Here is a 27,392-nt window from a genome sequence, read left to right on the forward strand (position 1 = left end):
CATGGAATACTCTTATGGCCATTTTAAGTCATCTTTCACCATCCTATCAACTAAACCCTTGGCCAAGTATCTGGCAAATGTTTGACAAATTAACTGATACTAAACTACTAAAATAAAGTTGTTTTTCCTCTAATTATATCTAAATTGGCAATTGGAATAGTATCCACTGTGAGTATTCCCAGGGCCCCAAATAAAGAAAAGGAACATTCGTACACAGAACCTTTTTCATAAGAAACAGGATTTGCATTTCTGTCTACATCAATGTCAGAACTCCAACAGTAACAACCAGATGGTTTCTAATAAAGCCATTCAGTATTCAGCTATGAAGCAAATATCATCCTTTTCCCAGACACTGCAGCCCAAAACATGCCACTGAATTGCATGACACTTGGCATCTTTTTTCTCAAACATTTGCAAACACATCAAAGAGGTGAGGATCCCTGAAAGATGCAGCGCAAGACTGGCAGCTATACAATCCACCCTGTGCTTACCAGGAGCCAATCAACGCAACATTAACAGGGACAGCTAAACAACTGACACTTGCCTTAGGCATTTTTACATTTTTACACACACACACACACACACACACACACACACACACACACACACACACACACACACACACACACGACTGTCAAAGCATCTCCCAGAATTCAGATAACTGAGGCATTCACTCTAAATGCGCCTTTATTTCTGTCTCCCTACAGAGAGACGGGGTCTGGTGCGGAGAGAGAAAGCTCTACTTAGAGAAGCTGCAGTCAATGAGTGGACTCTTGTTTCCTGCAGTGCGCGTAAAATTCAGTCTGGCTACACTGGTGCGGCACACACATCAGAGGTATCGGATAGCCTCCAACTCCCACTCTGTTAGAGCAGCCTGTCCATCATTCATAACTCCACCGAGCCGATGTGTGAAACAACACCCCGGGAGAAAAGACCGAAACGCCTCAGAGCCAAATACACTTCTGATAACCCCAAAAAATGACGTGTGCGCACTCTTTTACTTTTTTCCCCCCACCTTCTTATGTCCGTTTCTTTCCGCCTAATGCTCAATTTCATGCGGGGTGAAAACGCAAACGTGCGCACGGTCAAACTCGGCTTAGAAGCGCGTACTCACACGCGCAAGACCCCCAGGCAATTTATTTACCAGGTCTATGAAGCACAGCAGCGTATACGCGGAGGCACAAGCACGCCACCGAGAGTTAAACGCACACATACAAATGGCAACTTAAAATAGGTTAGACAGCGAAAAAAGCCAGACAAACTTATTTTTCTCTTACCTGTCCACGCGCACCCCCCTGAACCCACATGACAGCTGATTAAGGGCGAAAAGAATGCTCGCGTTTGAGTTTTTTCCCCATCCTCTGCTTTTCTGCGTCTCTTTCAATTCCCTTCCTCTACCACTGTCAACCTCTCCAGTGCAAAGCTTCACAGCGCGGCTTGCAGAGAGCCGACACTCTCCCTTCCTTCCCGTGTGCGTGTGCGCGTATGTGCGAGCGACCGGACGAGAGCCGAGTCGGTGCGTGTGTGCGCATCTCTCCGCCAATGAATCCACCAATCGTGCCCGGTTACTGAGGCGGCTCAAGTCGAGGAAGGCGCGGGATTGGTCGGTTTTCAGATCAATCCACGGCTCTGAAACTCGCCTCGCAGCGCCCCCCCCCCTCCCCCCTCCGCTCCCCCACCTCTCTCCATTATCTCCCTCTCTTCCTCTTCTCCTGTCTTTCTCTGTTAACACGTGATTATGTAAGATAGTGATCAGGAAGCGATACGTTATCCCATTCTCATTTTCTTACACACTCACACATACACACACACACACACAGAGCACCAGACACAGCCTACCTTCCTAGAGCGTCCCAGCAGAATACAGAACACAACGAACACTACTTCATGGCAAGAGAAGGGGTGTACTTGAAACTGGAAAAAAAATGGCAAATTGAAAGTTTAAAGGCTTTAAAAAGTTACTAAGGGTGTTTTACCGTTTTCTAAATATCATTATTATTATGTTCATGTGCAAATCATCTAAAAAAGTTACTTCCATTGAACATTTCATTAATTACACCTTGCTACCACTGGATTGGACCCTTCTTTTGCCTTCAGAAGTGCCTTAGTTATTTGTGGCATATACAGCATTGCAACACCACCACCAGCAGTAGCCTGAATCATTGATACAAGGCAGGATGGAGCCATACTTTCATGTTGTTTACACCAAATTCTGACTGTAGCGTTCGAATGTTACAGCAGAAATTGAAACTTATCAGACATGATGGTGTTTAACAATTTTTCTGTCGTCTAGTTGTAATGAGCCTGGTTGAATTGTGCAGTTTTCTCTGCTTAGCTCACCGGAGTAGCACTTAGTGTGGTCTTCTGCTGCCGTAGCCCATCTGTTTCAAGTTGGATGTGTTATGCTGAAGAGCATCTCTGAATGCAGAAGCTGGTTGGATAAAGCATTTATTTGAGCTACTGTTACCTTCCCGTTAGCTCAAAACAGTCTGTGTCTTTCTCCTCAGACCTCTGGTATCAGCAAGGCATTTTCTCCTAGAGAACTGTCACTCACTGGATACTTTGTCTGTTTTGGACCATTCTTTGTAAACCCTAGAGATGGTTGTGTGGGGAAAATCCCAGTAGACCTGCAGATTCTAAAATCCTCAGACCAGCCCATCTGGCATCAACCACCATGCCACATTCAAATTCACTTAAATCACCTTTTTCCCCCATCCTGGTGTTTGGATTGAATTACAGCAGGTTATCATGACTCCATACCATATGATTAGATATTTCCATTAACGAGCACCTGAACAGGTATACCTAATAAAGTGGTTGGTGAGTGTATATGTGTTCTAGTCTGTTTTTCACTTGAAGCTAGAGTTTCATTTTAAAAGCACAAGAGACTATAAATCAAATTGGTGTTTAGAACAGTGGGAGCAACAGACTTAATATTAAGTTCTCATTTTAAGTGTTTAAAACTAATTCAGTTCCAAATTGTCTTTGTTTTCTTTTACCCTTCCCACACTGAGTTTTCCAATTGTTAAAATAAAAAAATATATTTTTTAAATCAAAAGTTTGTGATTAAGATTTATGAATTCATAGCACATTACTGTTAGCAATTCTGACTCAAAGCATTGAAATGAATAGTAAACAAAAGCATTAAACCACATAAATGGACAATAGAAGAAAGTAAATGCTGATGCCCTCGAGGGGGGAAATTATAAACAGCAAGCTACAGTTCAGTCATAAATTACAGCATAACAGAAATTCTTATAGTTAAATCAGACCTCAGTGTAACTCAGTTGCTCAAGCCCAGACATGATTCATCATCAACATAAAGAAATGAAAAAGCAGAAAAGTAGGCATAAAATGTCATATATTGTACTGGCCGGCAAAAAGACTCACATGAATGTGTGTGTTTAAGTTCAAACTGCTAATTTAGTTGTGATGTATTGGTTGTTTGTCATGTTGAGTTTTGAATGTGATTGTTGTGAAAATGGGATTTCCAGTGTTTTGTATGGCTGACAAAATTATGAAGGTTCAGCCAGCAAATAGCTACCATTGTCAAGATTTCTGTAGCAAATGAGAATGTCTGGCCAGTGCTCATCTTCGGGGGGGGGGGGGGGGGGTGTTAAAATTTTCAGAAGCAGTATTTCATCAGCTGTGTTATAACTGTAAGTTGCAAATAGTAGGAGAATCATGAGAGAAGCTGATTTAAGTTGATATCTTGCCAGAATTCATCAAACAAGGTACACAGGTGATGGCATGCAAGTTGAGTCCCAGTTTAGCATGAGGGATGATGCATATATATGCATTTTACGCATATAGATGTGTAGTACTTTATTATATCAATAAAATGTGAGATTGCACCAGTAACACTAAATTAATGCTTGATTTATAGTGCTGCATTAAATCTACACTGTTGCTCTGGCGTGTCCTATGCCGCAACTGTAACAAGTATGCTTGGAAGTAATATGAGATGTAAACACAGTATATTGATTGACATATGGATAATGTCTTTGTGAAAGAAAACAAAATAGACTGTAATTGTATTTATGTTTCACATTATGCTAATTCAGTACCTTGTATTTTATCAATGTAGACATTTTTTGTTTTGCTTTTTTGTTTTCATGGCCCTGACTATACATGCATTGACTCACTTGGCTCTGAAGTTGTTTCTTTTCTTTAGCTTATGATATCTTAGCTCAAAATCCAACATAAACAGTTCAGTTTCACTCGTGCAAAGCTGACACGCCAGCACCAAAATATAAATGCAAACAGCGATGTCGCCCACAATGACAAAGTTTCTACAGGGATTCAACTCAGTGCTAAATTTAAACTTAACAGATTAATAATGCCAAACAACTGGTAGTGATACACTGTAAAGCTTCCATGCAACACAAGACTATAATATAATTTTTTATATTGCAAAACTGTTTCTGTAGGCTACAATAATAATCATAATAATCATAATAATAATAATAATAATAATAATAATAATTATTATTATTATTATTATTATTATTATTATTATTATTATTATTATTATTATTATTATTATTATTACGAACATGCCTGACCAAATAATTGGTCTGCGATTTGGAGGGATAAAAGCTACACTTCTGAGGTTGATCTTTGCCCAGTGCAGTGCTAGCAGGAGGGTCTGTTTCTGATTTTTTTTTTTCCTCATAAAAAATTTTCTGATGGGGAAAAAAACCCATTTATATGTGATATAATATTTCAAAAGCTTTCAACCCAATCAAACATACTTAGCTTTAAAATGGAGCACTCGTTAAAAACATGTAGCATCCGTTAGATTCTCTGGTTGAGATTTCTGAACCACTAGGAGTTGAGCACTTTCATCCTCCAGAATCTCAATAGTGCCATAAGCGAAGCATGGCTAGCAATTACTCCGGTGAGTTCAGAAGGCTTGAGGGAGTGAGGTCAACATCTAAGCAGTGGTATTCAAGTAAAACATGGTGAAGATTTATAAAGTTTAATTTGCTTCTCTGGCATTTTCTAAGACGAAAATGTATAGATTTCAAAATTTGAAATTTCTTCTACTAGCTTATCTTTTATGTCTCAAAGAAATGAAAACATATATCCCTCCTGGGTTTACTATATACATTAGTTTCTGCTCCAGCAAACTGTTGTCTGCAGTGTCTTTAAGCACTCAAAAGTTTTACACATTAACCTCATTGTTACAAATATAGACTCCAGGCATAAGGAGTGTGGTTTTCCACACTTTGTGCAAAAGTCTTGGGCCATCTTTTGCTAGGAAAATGCTAGGATGCAGTAGTTTAATGAGCTACAGTACAATCAGCTTCTTGTTCTGTTGTACATCTTTCAACCTCCTCCAAATATATTAACAACATTTGGTCTCTTCACTTCATAAGACCAGTTACCACTTTTTTCAGTCCAGTTCTTGAGTAATAACTCGTTGCTTTCTTACTTTTCCCCTTCTCTAAGAATGGCTTCTTGACAACCATCCTTCCACTGAAACCATTTCTAACAAGGTTTCAGTGAACAGGTTCAATTGAAGGGCCAAAGGATGCATTTCTAAGACCTCGTGTCAGGTCTTTGTTGGATTTATTAGATATTTCTTAAGGATGTGACTTTTTTCAGGACACACTACACGCTTTCTGTTCCTCCTTAAAAGCTGTTTCTAAATCACCTTTTTAGTGCCTATCAAATTGTGTTATCATTGGCATTTTTCATTGATTCAGCTAAAGAAATGGGAACAAATTATGTGATTTTTGTGACATGCTGCTAGCAATAAAGTGCCCTAAAAGCAGTTTAAAACAGGTAATTTGCCAAGTTGTTTTTATGTAGACACAACACTGGTTGATATTTTAAATTATGTAGGTGTGTTTTTAATACTTAACATTGACTTATAAGTCATTTATGTAGCTTATCAAACAAAAACAACATTTATGATAAATTAAGATCCATGAACTGAGTCCAGCTGTCCCATGTATTCATACCAACTGAATTTTTATTTTTCTGTACAGAATAGATTCCTTTGTGAAAAAACAGAAATGTATTGGTCAGTTCTGGCCTTGCTGTGCATATGTAATGTACTGAGCCACTGAATCAAGGTCTATGTTTTATTTTGAATCTGTCCTTGTATTGCTTTACAATGCTCTATGAAATTTGAAGCTGCATCTTCAGCCACATGTGCATCCATAAAGAAAAACTTTCCTACTCAAGTGTCAGCACATCTCATGTCACTGTCAGGCTGTCACAGTGTCTGTCCCTTGGGGCTTTTAGATGTTGTTTGTCTGGCCACAACTTGACCCAAGAATAAATGCACAGACTCACAGCATGAACAAACAGCGTCACAGAATATGCAAAACTTATTTTTAATATATTCAACAGCTGGTCAAATATTAATTCTCTAATCCCCAGTACACAAAAGTAAACCACTAAACAATCTTTTAGCCTGTTAGTGAGAATGGATTAAATTAGCTAAATGTGTTAGATGTTATTATCTGAGTAAATCCATAAATCCATAGAATTCCAATATAATAACAATAATAATAGGTGAGTGAAATGGCAGTATAAATTGATTTAAAGTTAACCATGTAAAATTATACTCTGCCATGTCCTTAATTATTCTTTTATTCTTCTAGCTTGCTGTGCATCCTGTTGGCATCCTCTACTGCAGGTGTTTCTTTCAAGCTTTCTCACTATTTCCCACTATCCTGAGTTCTGTCGCTTGACTTTCCATTTAATTTTGAGAGTCACTTTTCTTGTGCATCTTGCTTTAGTTATTTAATATATGTCTTTGTTGCCAGCTGTGTAGCTCCCTAGTATTTTTATGCATTGCCATACACAAGTTTTTGTTCTTTTGTTTATTTTATTTTTTGATTTATGTATATGCCATTCATTATTATCATTTTTAATGATGAGTTGACGGTGCAGTGATGATATCATTAATAATAATGATGTACTACAACTTTGTCCTGATTTAGCATTTCACTTCAGAAGAAAAATAGGATCTAAATGCAAACACAAAAACTAACAGAGGCAGAATACAAGGAACAAAAGTGTTCTTTCATGAATCTGTTGGAGGTAACATTGGTACAATGGGGCAACAAATGAAACATAGCGAATACCAAGGAATTAACAGATGAGTCCAACAAAGAATAATCCAAAATGTAAACAAGAGTGAATCCAATAGGTGACCAAGAACATGGGAAATAAAGCTGAGACAGGTTCACAGCAGCGACACAACTGACAAGAAACACTTGGCACTGTATGGGGAGCTGACAGGAAATGAGCCACAAGTGGAAACGATTAGGGCGAAAGGAAGAAAACAAAGGTAGCAAACCAACCAAAGAGACACCAAATAAATTGAATACTAAAATAAAGCATGAGGTGACTTCAGACTAAAACAAAAACAAAACAATGAACACTGACAGGGTGAACTGGAGACAAAGGCAAAAAAGAGCCATTAGACGAACAAGAAAAAACCAAACAGATGAAAAACTCTAAGGGCATTGCAGTTATTCAGTGTAGGAAACACCAGGAAGTCCAGTTGTTTAATGATTACTAGGGCAAACGGCAAACAATATGTCTTGAAATTATACTGATATTCTATAGAACTGTTCTGCTAAAACAACACACAAAATAAGTCTGCTTTTTATCCCGAGTCCATGAGTGCATTCCGCCTCTTACCTTAACGACAGTCCTTTTTTCGTTTCAAAATACAATCATCTCCTATAACCAGCACTTCTCAGCTTGGCTGCACTGTGTTTCATGGGTTCAGAGGCCAATTACACTGTTTGGAAACTCTTTTTCAGCACGGTGCTCTGCATTATTTGACTTTCACTCTTTCCTTTCTATCAGTCAACCACTCTTTACCGCTCTCTTCTGCACACACACATTCACATCACTCAGCTACCCTTGGGCCAGCTGTTGAGTTCGCCTATGAATCCAGCTATGCTATTGCTCTCTCTGGATCCAAAGGGAAACTTAATGAATAATGAACACAGCGGTGAAATGGGAGAGTGGGGGTGGAGGATGAGTACAGGAGTGGGGGAGAGAGAAGCCCTTCAAGAGCAGGATACGTTGGAGAGATTGAGGGAGGGCAACTTGTTAGTGTTCTGCCATCAATTAGGCCACAGAGGAGACATGAAGAGAATGGAGGCTGATGCATCACGGGGTTCTGTAAACCAGAGTGTGCTTGCTGAGGAGACAGATTAGGCGTCAGAGACGAGGAGGAGAACAGCAAGATGAGAGACAGAAGGAAGTGGACATGGAGAGACAGGGGTCTCGAAGGCATCGGTTCCTCAGCACACTGCCTCCAGCTTCATCTATCATCCAAGCCTAGTTTTTCCTGCCAAGACAACTGTGTTTCTGGTCTGGATCCAGAGTTGGCATACAGCTTCAAAAACATTCTAAAAAGGATGTGCTCAGTATATTAAACAAAGTAATGACTCTCCTTGAAACGGCAGGCAGGTGTTTTTAGTCTTAGCACTTAAACCAAAAAAAAAACAAAAAAACCCTCTCACACTTCATGAGGATCTGACTTTTCCATTACTGCCAGATGTTCAGGCTGTATTTTACACTTTCACAGGCATTTGTGCAGTACAAGTAGCTGGTTTAAATCATAATCCTGGTGTTACTTTTGGTCCTTCATATGTCGTCCTAAATTATTGCTGTTTGTGTTTCTAAAAAAATTAGAGCATGCAGCTTTCTGGTTTTAGTTAGTTGCAAAATATCATCCCAATTATTTTAAGTTTAAGAATTGTATTTATAACCACTGGCAATGCTTTGCAGCAATATCAGTACAGGTAGTCAGGGCTGTCTCCTACAGATTAAATATTAATACACAACTAATTTTAAAAGCCTTTGTTGACTCTGCCGTGTAATATATGCATCACTTGTAGACGTTATAGCTGATTTTTCTGGATTAGGTTTAGAAGAGAATCGTTTGTAATGTTATATCAGGCAAACCACATTGTTGACATCAGCTAGTCTGAGTGCCAAGCCACAATTCCTTGTGTCCAATTGGCAAATTCCAAATAGTGTGAGATATTTAAGTTGCATTGGTCACTTTTTAGTTGCTGCACATATGCAAACCTCTTTGCAACCCACCTCCATCCAATCTCCTCCTTTTACTTAATTACTGTGTCACTTTTGTCACTGATGTCTGCTCTGTTCTGTACAAAACAAAAACCTCTGACTTTCAACTCATGTGTCTGGCAAATACAAAATAATGCTCCTGAGATTTTGTATTGTTAGTCTTGTGTTTTGGTTTGACTTTAAGTTTGGTTACTTTCCTTGTGCCTCTAGTTTTCCTGCCTCATGTTTTCCCCAGTCTTTGTCGTCATCTTTAGTGTTAAATGCCATGTCTCTGTGTCAGTTGGGGTTACTCCTTGTTTTACTTTGAATGTTTGGGTAAGGTGAAATACCCAGAAATACTGCCTCCTATCTCCTTTTCCTAATTGATTTTCCTAGACCTTGGTGGAAACCATCATGATGTCGAGGAAAGTTGCAAAGGAGAATTGATAAACACTCAGGAAAAGAGAATGGTTAATGCACTTACACTAGAATCTGTAACAATGTGGCAGCTGATATCTGCTGTTTTGAAACTACAATATCAAGCAGATGCAGTTAAAATGCACAGCTTAGTTCACCCCTAATGTGCTCTTACTGTGAAAAACAATAAATGTTTTGTGTATTTTCCTGCTGGAGACTATAATTCCTTATGAGTGTAACTCCTTTCCTGCTCCTTTTTTATGATTTGTTTCAGAATGAGGTAGTATTCTGTCCATTAATACTGATCCAGATTGAAGCTAAACCCAAAGTAAAAAATGAATTCATGATCATACAAAAAGCTGACAATGCAAAAATTGTCTCTCATTGCATTTTGATCATTGACTATACCTCACAATCTGGAATAAGGGAGTTTATATCCTGTTTATACTGAATTTAGGAGGCTACGGACATGCAACCAGTACTTATAGTTAACATTTATATGGTCTGCAGCACTTTGTCAATATTGTTGATCGTTTCCATGAATGGTCGAATGTTGCATCGCTATGAATAGTGTGACAGAATTACTACTTCTCTACTCTTCAGTCATTAAGGAGGCCAGGATTCCAGTTCACTTGAAAGTATTGTAAAATCTTTGGTGGAATAAGTGAGATGAGGACATGTTATTCTGGCAGACTGATATAAAGCAATCCATACATTCTGGTTTCTCAGAAACTTCAGTCACTGGTTACTGTCCATAAAGTTATAATTGCTTGTGGTAACCAGCACTTAAATTATAGCTGATTAATTATTTTCTCCCTCTAAACTCCACTTTAAGCTATTAGGTGACAACTTCCTGATTCTATTTAAGACTGCATGTGTTTAAGGGATCAAATGTTTATTATGACATAAAATACACCAGGTTCAAGTTTTAAAAAAGTGTATGAAGTTCACAATATGGTAAAATGTAAAGTTTCATCAAAGAGTAGCAAATAGCCAGTAAACCTGTATGAAGGTGACAAGAAGTGAATGATTTCAACGATGGTTCAATAATGAAGGCCTAAATAACTTCCTTGAAATTATGAGTATGAAACTGTAAACACGAATGCTTCTTCCTTATGACAAGCTACACATTGCTTCAGAGGTTACTTGGGTATCGATCTGCAGGGCCATTTCTCTGCATGATGTCTATTTCCCTGACGGGTTTTTAATGACGTGTCAGTAAATCATTTTGCCAGGGGGGCTAAACGGGGAAGAGCTTTTAACGATACTCTGAGATTACAGTGTGCTCCTTGGACAAGTTTGTAAGCGATTAACTTGTGAGGACGTTGTGTTGTACAAGATAGCCCGTTTATTTATTTCTTTATTTTAATTGTGAACGGTTCTGTGGACACTTCATATATAAGAGATATTTGGTCAATTAATCACAGCTAAGCAGAACTGAGGGATTATGCACTTGAGTGAATCTCATTTCAAGCTGCTGGTTTGGGCGGGTGTGTGCACTGGAACTGTTGTGGACACAGACAAATGGCAGAGGCAGCCGGCTATACTGAAGCTGGGAGACACATATCAGCAGAGTAGGACTGGGAATTTGTTTTCCTTCCACAGCACATTTAATTTATATGTTGCTGACGAGCATCAAGGTTACACACTGCCCTAACATTTAAAATACATGTACCACTTTTCCCTCTGTGGAGAATACTTGGAGTACTGTTACACATGAGCACTTAACCAGCCAAAACAAATTGCTGCTCAGGAATCAAACAAATCGCTGTTTTTTCTGCCGACTATGGAAACATTGTTTCCTCATTAGAATGCATCAAACGTCTTGCTGAAGAGCACGCTGCCTCTAAAGGGCTGCAACACTACAGTATCTCATGCACAATGGTTTGTGAATATCTGAGTGTCTACAGTTAATGTTTTAGAAAATCTGCTGAGTAGCTAACTAAAGGATTTAGAGAACTTTTAAAAGAATACATGATATTAGTTGAAATTATTACAATAAAATATGCTTTTGGAAAATGGTATAACTAAGTTTTGAAGGGCCTTTGAAAGTAGCCTGATTTTATAAATTTGCCTAATTACAGAAACACAATGGATTTGAAATAATAACAGTTAAAATGTGATTAAAATGTAGACTTTTAGCTCTGTTTTTAGGCTTAGTTGCAAAGGTCATTGACCTGCAAAGGCTGTTGGAGAAATGACTGACCGGAAGTTAAATTGCTAAATTATATGATCTTGTTTCCTTATTCTTTTATGAGACACTAAGAAGACTCCAAGCGTTGGATTTGCATTACAAGATGCACAAGATAGGAAGTCTAAGTGGCCGTCACTGGCTGTAACTTTAACAAAAGCCTACGACAGAAAAAGCTTTACGAGTGACAAAATACGTCCTCCACCTCAGCAAGGTGGTCACTGATAATAACCCACTAATCGTGACTGGGTTTCCATGGTAAACGTGCATCCCTTTACAATGACTTCTGATTTATGCACAAATAAACAAACAAATAAAGAACGACAAAAAGGAAAATAGTGGTGCAAATGAAGGTAGATCATATTTCACATCCCTATGACTGTCAGAAGATGTTTTCATATCCCAAAGTTTTTGCAACATGAACACATTCCAAATGAGCACATATTTCTTTAAAAAACTCAAACCAAACGAAACAGTTTGAGCATTTGATGTGCTGTCTTTGTGCCATGATGGATTACACATAGGGTGTAAATGATTTTAAAACTGCACTTGATGTGTCACAGATTTTTTGGGAAGTTTAAGCATCTAGCCTAGACACTCATTGGAAACACTTAGTACCCTCAAGTCACATCTTTCTTGAATTATCAGCTGTAAAGGCAAACTGTAATAACTGTAACATCTGACAAACAGCAAACATTACATCTGAAAAGAAACGCATCAACCCTATAACAGAACAAAGTCATCAACTTTCAAACCTCTTGTTCGTACTTTTGAGTGACATCATGTAGCTGAGCTCCATTTTCGTAAATGATGACTAAACTCAAGAAATTATGTTTCTGAAAAGAGACACTGGCAAGGCTTATAAATCCTAGTGGGAGAGTTTATAAAATATTTAAATGGCAAAGAAAAAAGGAACTTTGATTAGTGATGTCGTGTCAGAATGCTTGTCTTTCTCTGTGTAAGCAGGATAAATACTTTAAATTAGTGGCTAATTGTATATGTCAACAAATATGTTCAAAACACTCAGTTGCAAAATATTCTATTTTCCATTAGTTACTATTAATGCAGCAACTAAACATTTTTCTATACCTATTGTTAGGATTTCTTTTGGGATGCAAGGTTGGAAAATGCACTGTAATTTGCAAGAAAGTAGGAAAATTCTCCATTTCCTTCAAATTAGTATTTCAGCTATTTTCGTTCCAACTTTGGCGCCTGAGAAAGAACTTTGATGGGTGAAAAAATGACAACAAACCAGTTAAAGCTGAGAACCTGTCAGTTCAAAGGAAGAATATAACTAAAGGAAATTAGTCTAGTCTGCAGTCCTATAGGACTAGATTACACACTTTTAAAATGTAAGATTCCTAAAATCCACTTGAGTTTGGGCATTATACAAGCAATATTTTAGCAAATACAAATTGCCATTGAGAGAGTACAGGGAGTGCAGAATTATTAGGCAAGTTGTATTTTTGAGGAATAATTTTATTATTGAACAACAACCATGTTCTCAATGAACCCAAAAAACTCATTAATATCAAAGCTGAATGTTTGTGGAAGTAGTTTTTAGTTTGTTTTTAGTTTTAGCTATTTTAGGGGGATATCTGTGTGTGCAGGTGACTATTACTGTGCATAATTATTAGGCAACTTAACAAAAAACAAATATATACCCATTTCAATTATTTATTTTTACCAGTGAAACCAATATAACATCTCCACATTCACAAATATACATTTCTGACATTCAAAAACAAAACAAAAACAAATCAGTGACCAATATAGCCACCTTTCTTTGCAAGGACACTCAAAAGCCTGCCATCCATGGATTCTGTCAGTGTTTTGATCTGTTCACCATCAACATTGCGTGCAGCAGCAACCACAGCCTCCCAGACACTGTTCAGAGAGGTGTACTGTTTTCCCTCCTTGTAAATCTCACATTTGATGATGGACCACAGGTTCTCAATGGGGTTCAGATCAGGTGAACAAGGTGGCCATGTCATTAGTTTTTCTTCTTTTATACCCTTTCTTGCCAGCCACGCTGTGGATACTTGGACGCGTGTGATGGAGCATTGTCCTGCATGAAAATCATGTTTTTCTTGAAGGATGCAGACTTCTTCCTGTACCACTGCTTGAAGAAGGTGTCTTCCAGAAACTGGCAGTAGGACTGGGAGTTGAGCTTGACTCCATCCTCAACCCGAAAAGGCCCCACAAGCTCATCTTTGATGATACCAGCCCAAACCAGTACTCCACCTCCACCTTGCTGGCGTCTGAGTCGGACTGGAGCTCTCTGCCCTTTACCAATCCAGCCACGGGCCCATCCATCTGGCCCATCAAGACTCACTCTCATTTCATCAGTCCATAAAACCTTAGAAAAACCAGTCTTGAGATATTTCTTGGCCCAGTCTTGACGTTTCAGCTTGTGTGTCTTGTTCAGTGGTGGTCGTCTTTCAGCCTTTCTTACCTTGGCCATGTCTCTGAGTATTGCACACCTTGTGCTTTTGGGCACTCCAGTGATGTTGCAGCTCTGAAATATGGCCAAACTGGTGGCAAGTGGCATCTTGCACACTTGACTTTTCTCAGTTCATGGGCAGTTATTTTGCGCCTTGGTTTTTCCACACGCTTCTTGCGACCCTGTTGACTATTTTGAATGAAACGCTTGATTGTTCGATGATCACGCTTCAGAAGCTTTGCAATTTTGAGACTGCTGCATCCCTCTGCAAGATATCTCACTATTTTAGACTTTTCTGAGCCTGTCAAGTCCTTCTTTTGACCCATTTTGTCAAAGGAAAGGACGTTGCCTAATAATTATGCACACCTGATATAGGGTGTTGATGTCATTAGACCACACCCCGTCTCATTACAGAGATGCACATCACCTAATATGCTTAATTGGTAGTAGGCTTTCGAGCCTATACAGCTTGGAGTAAGACAACATGCATGAAGAGGATGATGTGGACAAAATACTCATTTGCCTAATAATTCTGCACTCCCTGTATAACCAAAACACCCAAAACAGAAAAGAAAAAGATAAACTGTTGGTTTGTAGTGACCCCGCTAATATCAGGGATGAGTCAAGTCCCAGCTGTCATATCTTAAAGCTTAACTGGGGGCTCCAAGGTAACCTGTTGAAAAATAGTAGATATTTCTGTAATCCTGCTTTTTGTCCTCTGTTCAGTTATTCAGCTGTGAGGGAGGTACAGCATGCCAGATCTATCAAACCCTCCAGTGAGACAATCATCTGCTATTTGTTCCTGCCATCTTAAATGTTCCTGAAATAACACGTGCTTTAACTGTTTTCTAAAATATCTATAAAGTCTGCATAGACAGAGTAGTAGTGGTGCAAATACTTTTAGTTAATGTTTGAACAGGAGAGACCAGGAACTGAATCTCACATAATGATATTTTCAATTTTTCAGTTTATAGCTTTTAAGTTACTGTAAGGTTAAGATCAAGATATGTACTAATATACATCACTTTTACAATAATAAATGGATTTTAAAATCTTACATTTAAATTGCTACAGCTATTCAAAACGAGTAGATGATACGTCTATATTGAAAGAATACTGGTCTATCTAACTGTAGGCCACCCTCTCACACAACTGATCGTCATCTCTTTTGGGAAGACGAATCAGATCTTGCTATTAAGCTGCAGATAGCCAAGCTTTATACAAAGAAAATGGTTGTGCATCTTCTTCAGGTGTCCACCTTCTTTAGTGTCTTGACAATCCCATCTGTAAAAGTTACAATTGAGACTGGAAATCATGTGGAAATTAAAAATTAAGTAGCATTTTTTAGCTTTCACCTTGTGGTAATTAATTCCGCTGTTATTGAGTGAAATTTTATTCTGCTTTAAAGGTGTCTCATTGTTTTGAAGTGTGAAAACCTTTCTATTCCATTTTTAAATGGCAGTGCTAAAATGTAGTTGTGAATGAATTACTTAACATCACGTATGGCGCGGTTTACACCATCAGATACTGTATGTGTGATTGTGAAGCGTGTTTCTATGCCATTGTAGGTGGGTGCCTTTCTTTCTTGCAGTCACACTTACATGAGACTGAATTTTATGTGTGTAGATTATAAAATTATATCAGTAATTCAAAAACCATAGAATATTTGGAGGTTAATGTTGGAAACCCTCCACAGCTGTGTGTCCTGCCTCTTACTAGCCCAATGATCTCTGTCCTCCCATGCACAGAGACGTTAGCTATAGCCAGTGTAACCAATCAGGACTCGCTCAAAGACTTTTAGTTCACACTGAGGCACTCAGCATAATTAAAGTTGTAGAGCATAGTTCTTAATGTTTCAAGTATTTTATCATACTTTTTGTACATTTTTGTACATGGGGGCGATCGTGGCTCAAGAGTTGGCAGTTGGCCTTGTAATTGGAAGGTTGCCAGTTCGAACCCCGGCTCCGACAGTCTCGGTGGTTGTGTCCTTGAGCAAGACACTTCATCCTTTGCCTACTGGTGGTGGTCAGAGAGCCCGGTGGCACCAGTGTCTGGCAGCCCCGCCTCTGTCAGTGCGCCCCGGGGCAGCTGTGGCTACAATGTAGCTTGCCATCACCAGTGTGTGAATGGGTGGATGACTGAATGTAGTGTAAAGCGCTTTGGGGTCCATAGGGACTAAGTAAAGCGCTATACAAATACATGCCATTTACCATTTACATACATCAGAAGCTCAGTCTATTGTAATAAGGATTCAGTGAAAATATATAATACATAAGTGGGTATTCTTTCTACTGTAAAACAAAACTTCACCCCAGTCTGAGTTCAAGAGCACTATGGAGTCGGTTATCATCATCAAGGATGTCTCTGTACATTGCTGCATCTATCTGTCTCTTGACAATGACTAGTCTTTCAGTTCCTGCAGCTGAAAACCATTCCCACAGCATGATGCTGCCACCACCATGCTTCACTACAGGGGTGGTGTTGTTCATTTCCTGGTTTCCTCCAGCATAATCTGAGTCCAGTTGCCTTTAGTCAAACTTTGCCTTTTACTTAGAAATGTTCTGAACACTACATGCCTGATTAGCAAAATCCTGCAAAAATGGTTGTCCTTCTAGAAGATTCTGCTCTCTGTAAAGAGCAATGCTGGAACTCTGTCAGAGGGATCATCTGGTTCTTGGTCATCTCGTTGATTAAATGTTTTCTACCCCAATCACTCAGATTGGCTGGGGTGCCAGCTCTAGGAAGAGTCCTGGTGTTTCCAAATTTCTTCGATGTATTATGTGGACCTTCAGTGCTGCGTTATATATGTTATATAATCAGGCATGTGTCTATGTGTTAGCCCTGCGACAGACTGGCGACCTGTCCAGGGTGTACTCTGCCTCTTGCCCTAAGACAGCTTGGATAGGCAATCTGATGATGTACTGTTTACAACTAAGTAGGATATGTATGTACCTGAATCTTTTGAAATGCTGTGAGTTTTTTTAATTTTTTTTATTATTCCATTCAAATACACATAAGGAACATAGCTGAGCTGTTGCAATGTTCGTACAAAGAAGCTGGACAATCGCTTTCCTTGGAAGCCACAGGCTTAACATACACCACTGATTCACTTTATGCCACTTAATTAATCCTTTAATTCAATAAAGACAAATCATACGTATTTTGTCTTATCTGACAGCTGCAAATAAAAATAAAACGATGCTCTAAATTTAAATACTATCAGTGATGGCATATTTGTTTATTATTGTCATTTGTCTGCTGCTTGTGACTCCCTTTACCCTTTGAATCATTGATGTGATCAATACTGCGTCTGAGTACTGCAGCTGTGGATGAAATCCAAGTTGGAACGTTAATATCAGGTCAGGCACAGCGACCACAAGGCATTGAATCATCTGTCCTAATAGCTGGATGAGAGACTGCATGGCGAATAACAGTTAGCAGCAAATGCATTAAGAGCAATGCACCAGAAGAGGCTGAAAACATGGATTCATTTCATCTTTTGGTTTGACAAACCTCATGGGACAGATAATAATAGTACATATCTATGACTACATGACTCCACGTTGTGAAAATGAAATGAAAGGTGACTCCAAGGGGTACATCACTGTATTGAATAGCTCCTTAATATAGCCTGCCTTGTACTTTTCGTGATGATATGGGTTCTGTTCCCTTAACAAATACCAGCATCAGTTCACTGCTACCCAGTAAGCAAGGTTGAAAAGAGGATTTTGGGACAAATAAGCAATCAACAACGACTCGCTCATTAGGTTGAGAAGATTGTGTGAGAGGATTGATATGAGACACCATGAACTCTCCCCTATTGATGCAATGAGTGTGAAGGTGACTGATTTGTAAACCAGAATTGCTTTAACAAAGTTCTGCCAAGGTTGTACTCTGAACCTGGAAAATTGAGCTATATGTCATTTGAATAACACTTGTGTAAGTGTGGGAGAAATGGGTGTCAGCATAGTTCAGATGAACTTGATCATTTAAAGGCATTAATAAGAGTAGTTTCTGAAAATGTTTAACCATGATCTAGTTTAACAAGGTATTGCTATTATTATTATTTTTAAATAAGAGAATATATATATTCTTTTAAATATGTTTCATTACAATGAGTCACATTCTGTCTGAATTCTGTCACGTTGTTATTCAATTTCTGTTTTTATTGCTGTTTTATTTTTCTTTTGCAGACTTTTCCTATTGGTGTTTTCTTAAGCTGCAGTCCATCATAGTATTGCCTTTACTTTGTGATTTTGTTTGAACAGTTCAAAAACTGAGCAAATAACAACTGATCAAATTGAGATAAAAACAACAACAACAACTTCAATTTATAGTCTGACCATCTGTATTGCCAGTCTTCTGTCTGCAAAATGTTCATGGTATGAATTGTGTGCAATATCCCTATCTATTTCCTTTTAAATAAATTCTAACTTTTGAGTGGGCAGTGTGCATACCCCCTTTCAGCTGTTTTATGTTTAAGTTAGGCATGTTTATAACATATATAAAGTACTTTACTGCTGATTGTTACTTATTTTGCCACCTTTAGCTATATGTCCAGCAATTGCTCTAGGGTGTATTGGTTTACACATTTTCAAAATAAGTAAAAGGTCCCTGGTTCAATCTTGGGATGAAACACAAATCCCCTTGGAGTTGCGTTTAGGGGGGGGGGGGCTAAAATGTGAAGCCACCTCCACATTTCCTTTTCTTCAGTGGGCCACTTGTGCAAAAGTTATCTGTAGACATTACAGATGTTACAGCAGGTAGCAGCAGATGCACATGCTTTGCAAACCTTCCATAAACTTATTCCTCTTTGTGATAAGCTGCCTGTTCATGGTAGGCCAAAATAACCCTCAGGCCACTGGGATATATCTCAGTGCAGCTGACAGAGAGTCAACTACCACTGAGTGAGCTGTGCATCATGTCATAGTTGAAGCAAATATGGTATAAATGTTAAAAAAACAAACAAACAACAAAACTATTTTACTCATATTGTTGCAATGCAAAAAGCATAGACCAATCGAGATGCCATGCTAGCAGACATCAACATCATCAGCAAGCCAGGAGAAATATTGTTCCAGAAATCAGCTTTCCATGTTTATATTAATTTGAGTGCTTACATGGCATATTGCTATTAAAATAAACAACCGCTTGTGGTCTGCCTAACAACAACATGTTGTCACATTTTGTGCGTGTCAGGCTGCGGTGCCGGCTATTTTGATGGGCTCAAAATGCAATACATCCAAGACTGATTCGGGTATCAGAATCTGGTCAGGGTATTGCTTCAACACAGCAGTGGAACATCTTTTATGTCACACTGTCATTTGGGATCCTATCTGTAGAAATGGTGTTGTCACTTAAACTGCTTATGTGATATCTAAGTCAGTAAATGGATCAAGACATAATTTAAAGTTGATTTAATAATATGCTTCCATACAATGTATTTTGTAAGAGAATCTGACAATATTGCATGTGACCATTCTGATTACACTGTATTTCAAATTCTTTGCAATATTGACATAAAATATATTTTAAGTAGCTCCTAAAACCCAGCGGGGTGGGTGCATTGTTTAGCCATTATTATTTTTCATTTTCTATCAGCTTTTGCTGCACTATAGTCAATTATAGTTCATTATTGCATGTATTAATACAAAGCAAACAGGCCATGTAAAAACGACTTTAAATTGCCTTTAAAATGTCAGCCTACAGCTTCCAGACTTTTAGTTGTTAAAAAACAAATGATCTTTAGTAATCTATGTAAAGAAATACCCAGTAATTTATGGATGGATGCAGAAAGTCATAGGTCAAAATGTTCAATCACACACTTTGCACTTTACTTAACTATGCTAATTTCTAACCCTTAACCCTCAACTTGATAAATACATTAGCTTAGTGGAGTAATGCAATAATTAACTATTAATCAATAATAATATAAATATTACAAAAAGCTGAAATTTGCATGCAAAACTTACTACTGTAAATTGCCTTTTACATTTACCTTCTGTGTTATTATTCTAGGAGAAAGTATTGCTTACAAAATACTGTGGTTTCTTGAAGGATACTCGTCTGCTAAACAAGCTCTCTGAAGCTTTTAGATGGTGCTGTGCACATATAAAATGAAGGTAATATTTTGTGACAAGTGAAATTGCAATCTTTTCTTATAATGGCAGGGATACATGGGGATTGTAACATTCAAGGGACCAATTAGAATAATGTCCTTTTAGTGCTGAAGTCCCAGTCAGCCTCTGTCTCATCTTGTGTTTCATTCACAGCAAAAAAGCTATACTAACACTAATAAGCCTGTGGATCATTTCCAATATCTTTTACACCCTTTCGGATGGTTAAACACAGTTAGTTCAAAGGCATCACTGGCATGGATACAAGTTACAATTTGGTTGTGGCTTTAAGAGGTTCTCACTCATTGCTGAGTCAAGAGCATGTGATAAAACATGAAGTGACAGGCGTGTTTTCTACAGCAACACCACCTAAATGTCTGGAAGGGATTTGCTGCAGATGAGACAAGCTGAAAGGTGCCTGAAGCCTGGGAGGGAAAAAAATATTCAGGGGAAATCCACACTGTCAGATGTCATTCAGATTAAGAGGAAGCAATGTGGAAACACCTGTGTCACTCAAATAGTCTTACACTGTAGACAGGAAATGATTACAGAAAGTTAAAATATGTGAAGTTTTAGTTATATATAATTTTTTGGTAGTGAATGTTAGACTGAAGTAAAAAAACCCCAAAAAAAACATAACTAATAAAAATAATATTATAGAGACTTAAACACTAATTACCAACATTTTTTTTTCTCATGATATGATTTGTTGTCATTGGCCACGAAGGAATAAACGTACACTCATACCCATTTTGATTTTTTATTACTATGTTATGAAGTCTTTTGTTTTTAATTGGGCAAGTACAAGTGTAAGTAATGAGATTTATGTCCTCCTACTCAAAACTTGGTCCACAATTTGGACGTCAAACCATGACCCGACCTGGACATTAATATGACGCTGAACATTTGAACTTTACAGGGCAATGTTTTTGACCGCCATGTGGACGTCTATGACAGGTGCAGGGAATTTACATGATTAATAAATGTAATAATTAATTTACAAATATAAACATTGTTGTTATCAACATGATACATATGAATAGCGATTTATTATATGTTAGCGATTTTTTTGTTTGTTATTTTGCATTTTCCTGTTTTTCTTTAACTGGTGTATTTGTTTGTAACCAGGTAAAACTGCCATTTATTAAAATGTGTTAACATGGATTTCATTGTTTTTCATATGTTAAGGTATGAAATAATGTAGGCACACAAAACAGACTCTTGATTAAATCTTAAACAAGCCCTCATTTCTTTATTCATTAATTTGCTTCTAGTGAACCAGAACATTTAAACTTTTCCTGAAGTGGTTCTGGGCCGTAGTTCTCCAGGTTTTCTTAAGGTCTTTCAAAATTTTAACTGACAATTTTCAGAGGACCGTTTGGAAGCCATTCAATAGTTGTGTCTACACATAACAGAGGACGAAAGCCATTCTTAAGGAAGGGAATGGAGTGATGAATCCAAACAATTTTTTTTGTTGAAATTGTAGGTAAAGAGGAGGTCAGGAAAGAGGTACAATAGTGAGTGTCTTGGTTTGGGGCTGCATTTCAGATAGTGGTGTTGGGGATTTTGTCTAAACTGATGGAATTATGAAGGCAGAAAACTATGACCGGATTTTAATCCACCATGCAATACCATCTGGAAAGCATCTGCTTGGCAACAGCTTAATTGTTCAGTATGACAATAATCCAGAACATACTGCCAATGAAGTGAAAGCATAGATGGAAAAAAAAACAGTAATTTATAGATTGGCTTCTTCAAAGCCCATGTTTCAACATTATTAAAGCAGTGTGGGATGATCTTGACAGCGACTGGAACAAAAGCAAACAGCATCCAAAGAGTCATTTGAAATGTCTTTCAAGAAAATACTTAAAGAAATTAAAAGAAAGACATTTTTCTACCTTGATATTTTCCTAGCAAAAAAAGCTGAAATGAGGAGTGGCTCAGAACTTTTGCAAAGTACTGTACAAAACAAAAATACTGATGTTAGTGTCTCAAAAATAATGATGCCATGTACTGTGGTGGCTAGCTCTGTCACATCACAGAAAGAAGATCCCAGTTTCAAACCTCTTTGTGGAGCTTTCATGCTCTCTCTGTGTGCCTTGATGTCATGTACTCTGGATTCTCCCACAGTCCAAAGTCATGAATATTAGGTTAACTGGTAATATTAAATTGGTAATAGGTGTGAACAAAAGCATGCATAGTTGTCTGTCTCTGTCTCCCCTACAGCAGACAGACACCCTGTTCAGAGTGTACACCCCCAGCCTCCCCCCACACCTACCCTAAGATTGTGAAGCTGTGAACCCCCTTTCACTCTGAATTTGACAAGTGGAAAAGGATGGATGGAAAAACAATGGTGTGCCCACCATCGGCATTCAAGACAATCATGACAAGTGTTGTGGTCGTTACTACAAAAAAATTAATGCATTTCACCCAATCATTACTTTTCAATACCTTACTTAATTAATCGCTGGAGAAAGGAGAAAGTAATTTATTGCACCACTCATTATATTACTTTCTCATTACTCAGTTACAGTCCCACACACTAACGCCAATCCCTTTCCTAATGAAGACACGCATACAATCCTTCTTTAAAGTTTACATGTGAACAAAAAGCAACCCCCCCCCAAAAAAAATACAAAAATAGAAAGAAACAAAAAAAAAAACATAATAGCTCATAGAGAATTCAAAGCTATCGCCTGATTGATTCTACTGTAGAAACACGAGCTTGAAAAACGAAGACTGTTCATCAGTTTGCTACTTGTTAAAGATCGGGATCTGGTCGCTGGGCTGGCATCTGCATTCATAGCTTTATCATCACTGTGGATTCTTGGCTGTCTTTCTGTTAGTATGCTGTCTGTGCAGATATTTGCAAAAACACAAAGCGTTTCTGGACGCAGTTTGCACTTTCATATCATGCTTTTTCCTTTTGTGGAATAAAAATAAAAGTAATAAGATAAGATAAGATAACCTTTATTAGTCCCACACGTGGGAAATTTGTTTTGTCACAGCAGGAAGTGGACAGTGCAAAAGTTATGAGGCAAAAATTAGGATACAATAAGAATAAATACAGTACACAACTGTACAGAATAGAATAAAATAAAATACTATATACAGTAGAATAAAATAAAATAAATATACAATAAGATAAAAATAGAATACAAATACAAATGCTATATACAACTGAGTAAAAATACAACGATGACAGAAAGGATTATTGCACTTAGTATTATTGCATATGTATGGATGTGTGTGTTTGATCAGTTAAAGTCTTTATTATGGAGTCTGACAGCAGTGGGGAGGAAAGACCTGCGAAATCTCTCCGTCCCACACCGTGGGTGCCGCAGTCTCCCACTGAAGGAGCTGCTCAGTGCTGTCACAGTCTGCTGCATGGGGTGGGAGATGTTGTCCAACAGTGATGACAGCTTAGCCACCATTCTCCTGTCACTCACCACCTCCACTGGGTCCAGAGGACATCCTAGAACCTCCACTCCAAATGACCTGAGTCTCCGCAGCAGGTACAGCCTGCTCTGCCCTTTCCTGTAGAGGGCGTCTGAGTTATGAGTCCAGTCCAGTCTATTGTTCAGATGAACACCAAGGTATCTGTAGCTGTCCACAGCCTCAATGTCCATACCTTGGATGTTCAGTGGTTGCAGTGGAGAATGCTTGTGCCTGCGGAAGTCTACCACCAGTTCCTTGGTTTTACTGGCGTTGATCTGGAGGTAGTTCAGCTGGCACCAGTCCACAAAGTCTTGGGTCAGACCTCTGTACTCCTTGTCGTCCCCATCAGTGATGAGGCCGACTATTGCAGAGTCATCAGAGAACTTCTGCAGGAAGCACTGGGTGGAATTGTGGGAGAAGTCTGCAGTGTAGATGGTGTCCATATCCCTGCTTCTGAAAAGCTGCATCGCTGTTTTGCTCCACCATTTTTCATTTCCAATTTTACATCAGCTAAAATCAGCTTGTTGTCGTGGAAGTGGACAGGAAGACAAAAGCGTGTTTGTTCAATGTTTGTGAAAACACACAGCGTTTATTTTGGTGTGGCAAGTTTCAAGCTAACATATCTCAGCCTGGTGGCGACCACCCTCCTCTGGGTACCGGCATCACTAAAATAGTTATAGCCTGATTACCTGAGTGGCCCCAGCTGCGCTGCCCGCTGCACCAGCCCTGCAGACCACACCTCCACTACTTTTGTATTCTTTCTATCCACCCGACATGCAGATAACTGAAACACCTTTGTAAATAAAGTAACAACATAATTGTAAATGTAATCTGATTACTGAATTTAGCACATTAACGCTTTACAGTGCTGCGTTACTGTAAACATAATTACATGTTTTCTAATCTTGAGCCTACTATGTGTTTTTTAAACACATGGGTTGCAACAGAAACAAAGTGGGCGAGCTGGCTTTGCTGACCTGTAACCATGAGCTGAGTTTGCTAAGCACAATATTATCAAAAGGCACACGGCCACACAGACAGTTTCAGATTATATAAGCCATATTTCTCAGCAGAACAAACACTGTCTTACGATAGCATGGAGTAACACCATTTAGGAAGAAAAAAATTACACTTCTTTTGCACTCTAGGTATCATACTGTCATGTCAAACTTTTGTTTTATTCATAAAATCATATTCAAACTAAAGCAATAAACCTCTGTCCTTATTCAGTGCAGGTAAAAAAGCATTTTGAGGAAAACTCTGGATCCAAGAAGACATGATGCAAAAAAAAAAAAAAAAAGATGATCATAATCAGGCATGCTTTAAATCTTCTACAGAGAAAGAATAGTTCTCTCATTCAGTCATGGCTGCTTTGGCAAATTACACTATCTTTTCCTTTGAGAATAAGGCTCCATAATCTTGGAGCAACAAGATGCTCTCCCACTGAGAAGTGAGACTGTTCACAAATGTTGCAAGCGTCTCGATTTGTATGCAGGCCTTGTTTCAGCTTCTTTTCTCCAACACAGAGTGTTCCATGGGAGGCACTCATTATGTTCCATAACACCAAAGTAGACATTAAATTCAAAGACCATGTGTCTCGGATACAGCAGAATTCAGCTGTTTACACCTTAGCTCCAAGTATTTTCTGGGAAATAATAAAAAAAAGCTATAAAATCTTAACAATATTAAAAATACATATCATGTCTATACAATTCCTGAAACTACTTTCTAGCGATATATAAAGATGTGAATTGTCATGAGAATTTGCATATTAATGGGGATTGACCTCACAGCGCATGCTCATTCAGTGGTGCTAGTTTCTGTCATTATGCAAATGTTTCTATGGTTTCTAAGTTTATAAGGTCGGGGAAACCTGCTGTCAGCTGAGACTGAAGAAGTCACTTGGATGAGTGACGAAACGTTTCTCCCATTGAAAACGTTACGTCAACAGAATCAACCTTTTGGGATAAAGAGTTAGTTTTATTCCATTCTCTGTCGAGATGATCTGGCACTGCTTCAGTAATGTTGACATCAGGGCTATGGGGAGGCCAATCCATGAGTATTCTATTGTGTGTTTCTCTACACAGATACGACTTTACTACACTGTCACTGTGTTGCCAAATGTGTTCCAGCATTGCATGGTTGATAGAAATCTGCTTCTCAAAGATCTCCAACTCCACTGGCTGGAATAAAGCCCTTAACAATGACAGAGCCTCCACTGTTTTTTACAGATGGCTGTTGTACCCCTCTCCTGACATTCTCTGTACATATTGACATAAATTTGAATAAAAAAAATTTCAAATTTAAATTCATCACACCAATAGCTCTTTAGAAATTTCTTGGGGACCTCCCTCTGTTGTGGGAATCACTTTTTATCTCTGTCAGACTGTTATCCTTCGCCTTTTTTTTCCATAGATGTAAATTAAGAATTTAACTCTGACAACAATCCTCAAGAAATGCTAAGCATTGTTCAAATGAACATTTGATATAATATTTACTAATTAAAACATTTCTTTTAATTAAAGTACTACCGTTATTTTTTTAAATTTTCTTTTCAAGTTACTGTAGAGCAAATTATTTCATCCGGGCATAGTTTGTCTGAAGTGAAAATGTAAAAATGACAAGTCTACTGTGTTTTTGTTCTGATGAAACCCAACAAACAACTTCCTCCTTCTCCTGCTTGTGGGAAAAATCATTATCTAATGAGAGCAATGTTTGGGGAAGCTGGAATTAGCTCAATTAATATTTTAAAACCACTTGCACCAGCAGCTATTTACTAAGAGCTACTTGCAGAGCGGCTCAAGAAGAAAGAAAAAAAAAAGTGGTGGGGTGCACTGTGGGGAGTTGAGGCGTGTCACTTCTCAGTCTCATGTAAAGTTGATTTCCTTAGCACTAATCTTTGAGAGACAGATCTGGGATTAGAGAATCAGGACCATATCACCAGGTAATCCAGCTTGCGTCTCAATGGCAGAGGTCACGCAAGTCAGCGTCTGCTGCTAAATACGGCCTCCAGCTGGTGTTCTGCAGAATGGCAGAAAGAATCCGGTGAGATAATCGTCTCACCTACTCTAACAAGCTGTGTTTGTAGGTCAACTCACTGGAACAGGTCGCTGAGTTATGAATACTCTGAAAGTTAAAATACTGCTTTGTAGTCTCTTTTTAGATTACCAGAAGGTAAAATAATTGTGAGATAACGCTGCGTTTATTTTTCTATGCTTGTTGATTTATTTTTTTTATTTAAGACAAAAAGTAAGTATTTTAAAAGCATATAAATAACGAGAGAAGTAAGGTTCCTTTTACACTGCCCAAAAGAACCATGTCTTACCATAGGGTCAGAAGGAATTGTGTCCCTACCACCATATTTAACAAATTCAGACCTCCAGACATCACACTTACAAACTAGAGGCTCTCTACAGAGTGCATCCAAGATTGGAGAATCACATAATCTTTACTGTGAACTCCCATGTCAGTTGCTGTTACACCTAGCCCAATCAATACTATCCACCCATAACAGCCCTCCAGCGTTGCATGCTGACCCATGGAGGCAGAGGCAGTTACCTCTGAGGTTGATATAGAAGTTGAAATACATCTTTTGTTCATACCATATCCTCAACTATGAAAGAGCCTTTCAAATGTAACACTTCCTCATTTTCACCTTTTAAGTGTGACATGAGAAGTCTTAGAGAAGATTTACTTTGTCGCAACGAATCTATGAAAGGAAGTAAATTATTCT

General features: G+C 38.3%; 2 protein-coding genes across 5 annotated transcripts in view; both read right to left on the reverse strand.

Annotated features, from left to right (window-relative positions):
- LOC143420332 (uncharacterized) overlaps positions 1-27,392 on the reverse strand; it is a 466,151-nt gene that overhangs the window by 290,973 nt on the left and 147,786 nt on the right. The gene's annotated exons all lie outside the window — the stretch shown is intronic.
- Positions 1-27,392, reverse strand: part of LOC101477649 (cadherin-18) — a 192,022-nt gene that overhangs the window by 96,651 nt on the left and 67,979 nt on the right. Inside the window, exon 1 of one of the 4 annotated variants that reach the window (XM_076888312.1) lies at positions 1,840-1,860. The exons of 2 other annotated variants lie outside the window; for them this stretch is intronic. The gene's annotated coding sequence lies outside the window, so the exon portion shown is untranslated. Of the gene's footprint in view, positions 1-1,277; positions 1,498-1,839; positions 1,861-27,392 lie in introns of those variants that run through there. One more of the 4 variants, XM_004551810.2, reaches the window with a different exon arrangement.

The sequence above is a fragment of the Maylandia zebra genome, linkage group LG9 (genome assembly GCF_041146795.1).
Source record: "Maylandia zebra isolate NMK-2024a linkage group LG9, Mzebra_GT3a, whole genome shotgun sequence".
Classification (NCBI taxonomy): domain Eukaryota; kingdom Metazoa; phylum Chordata; class Actinopteri; order Cichliformes; family Cichlidae; genus Maylandia; species Maylandia zebra.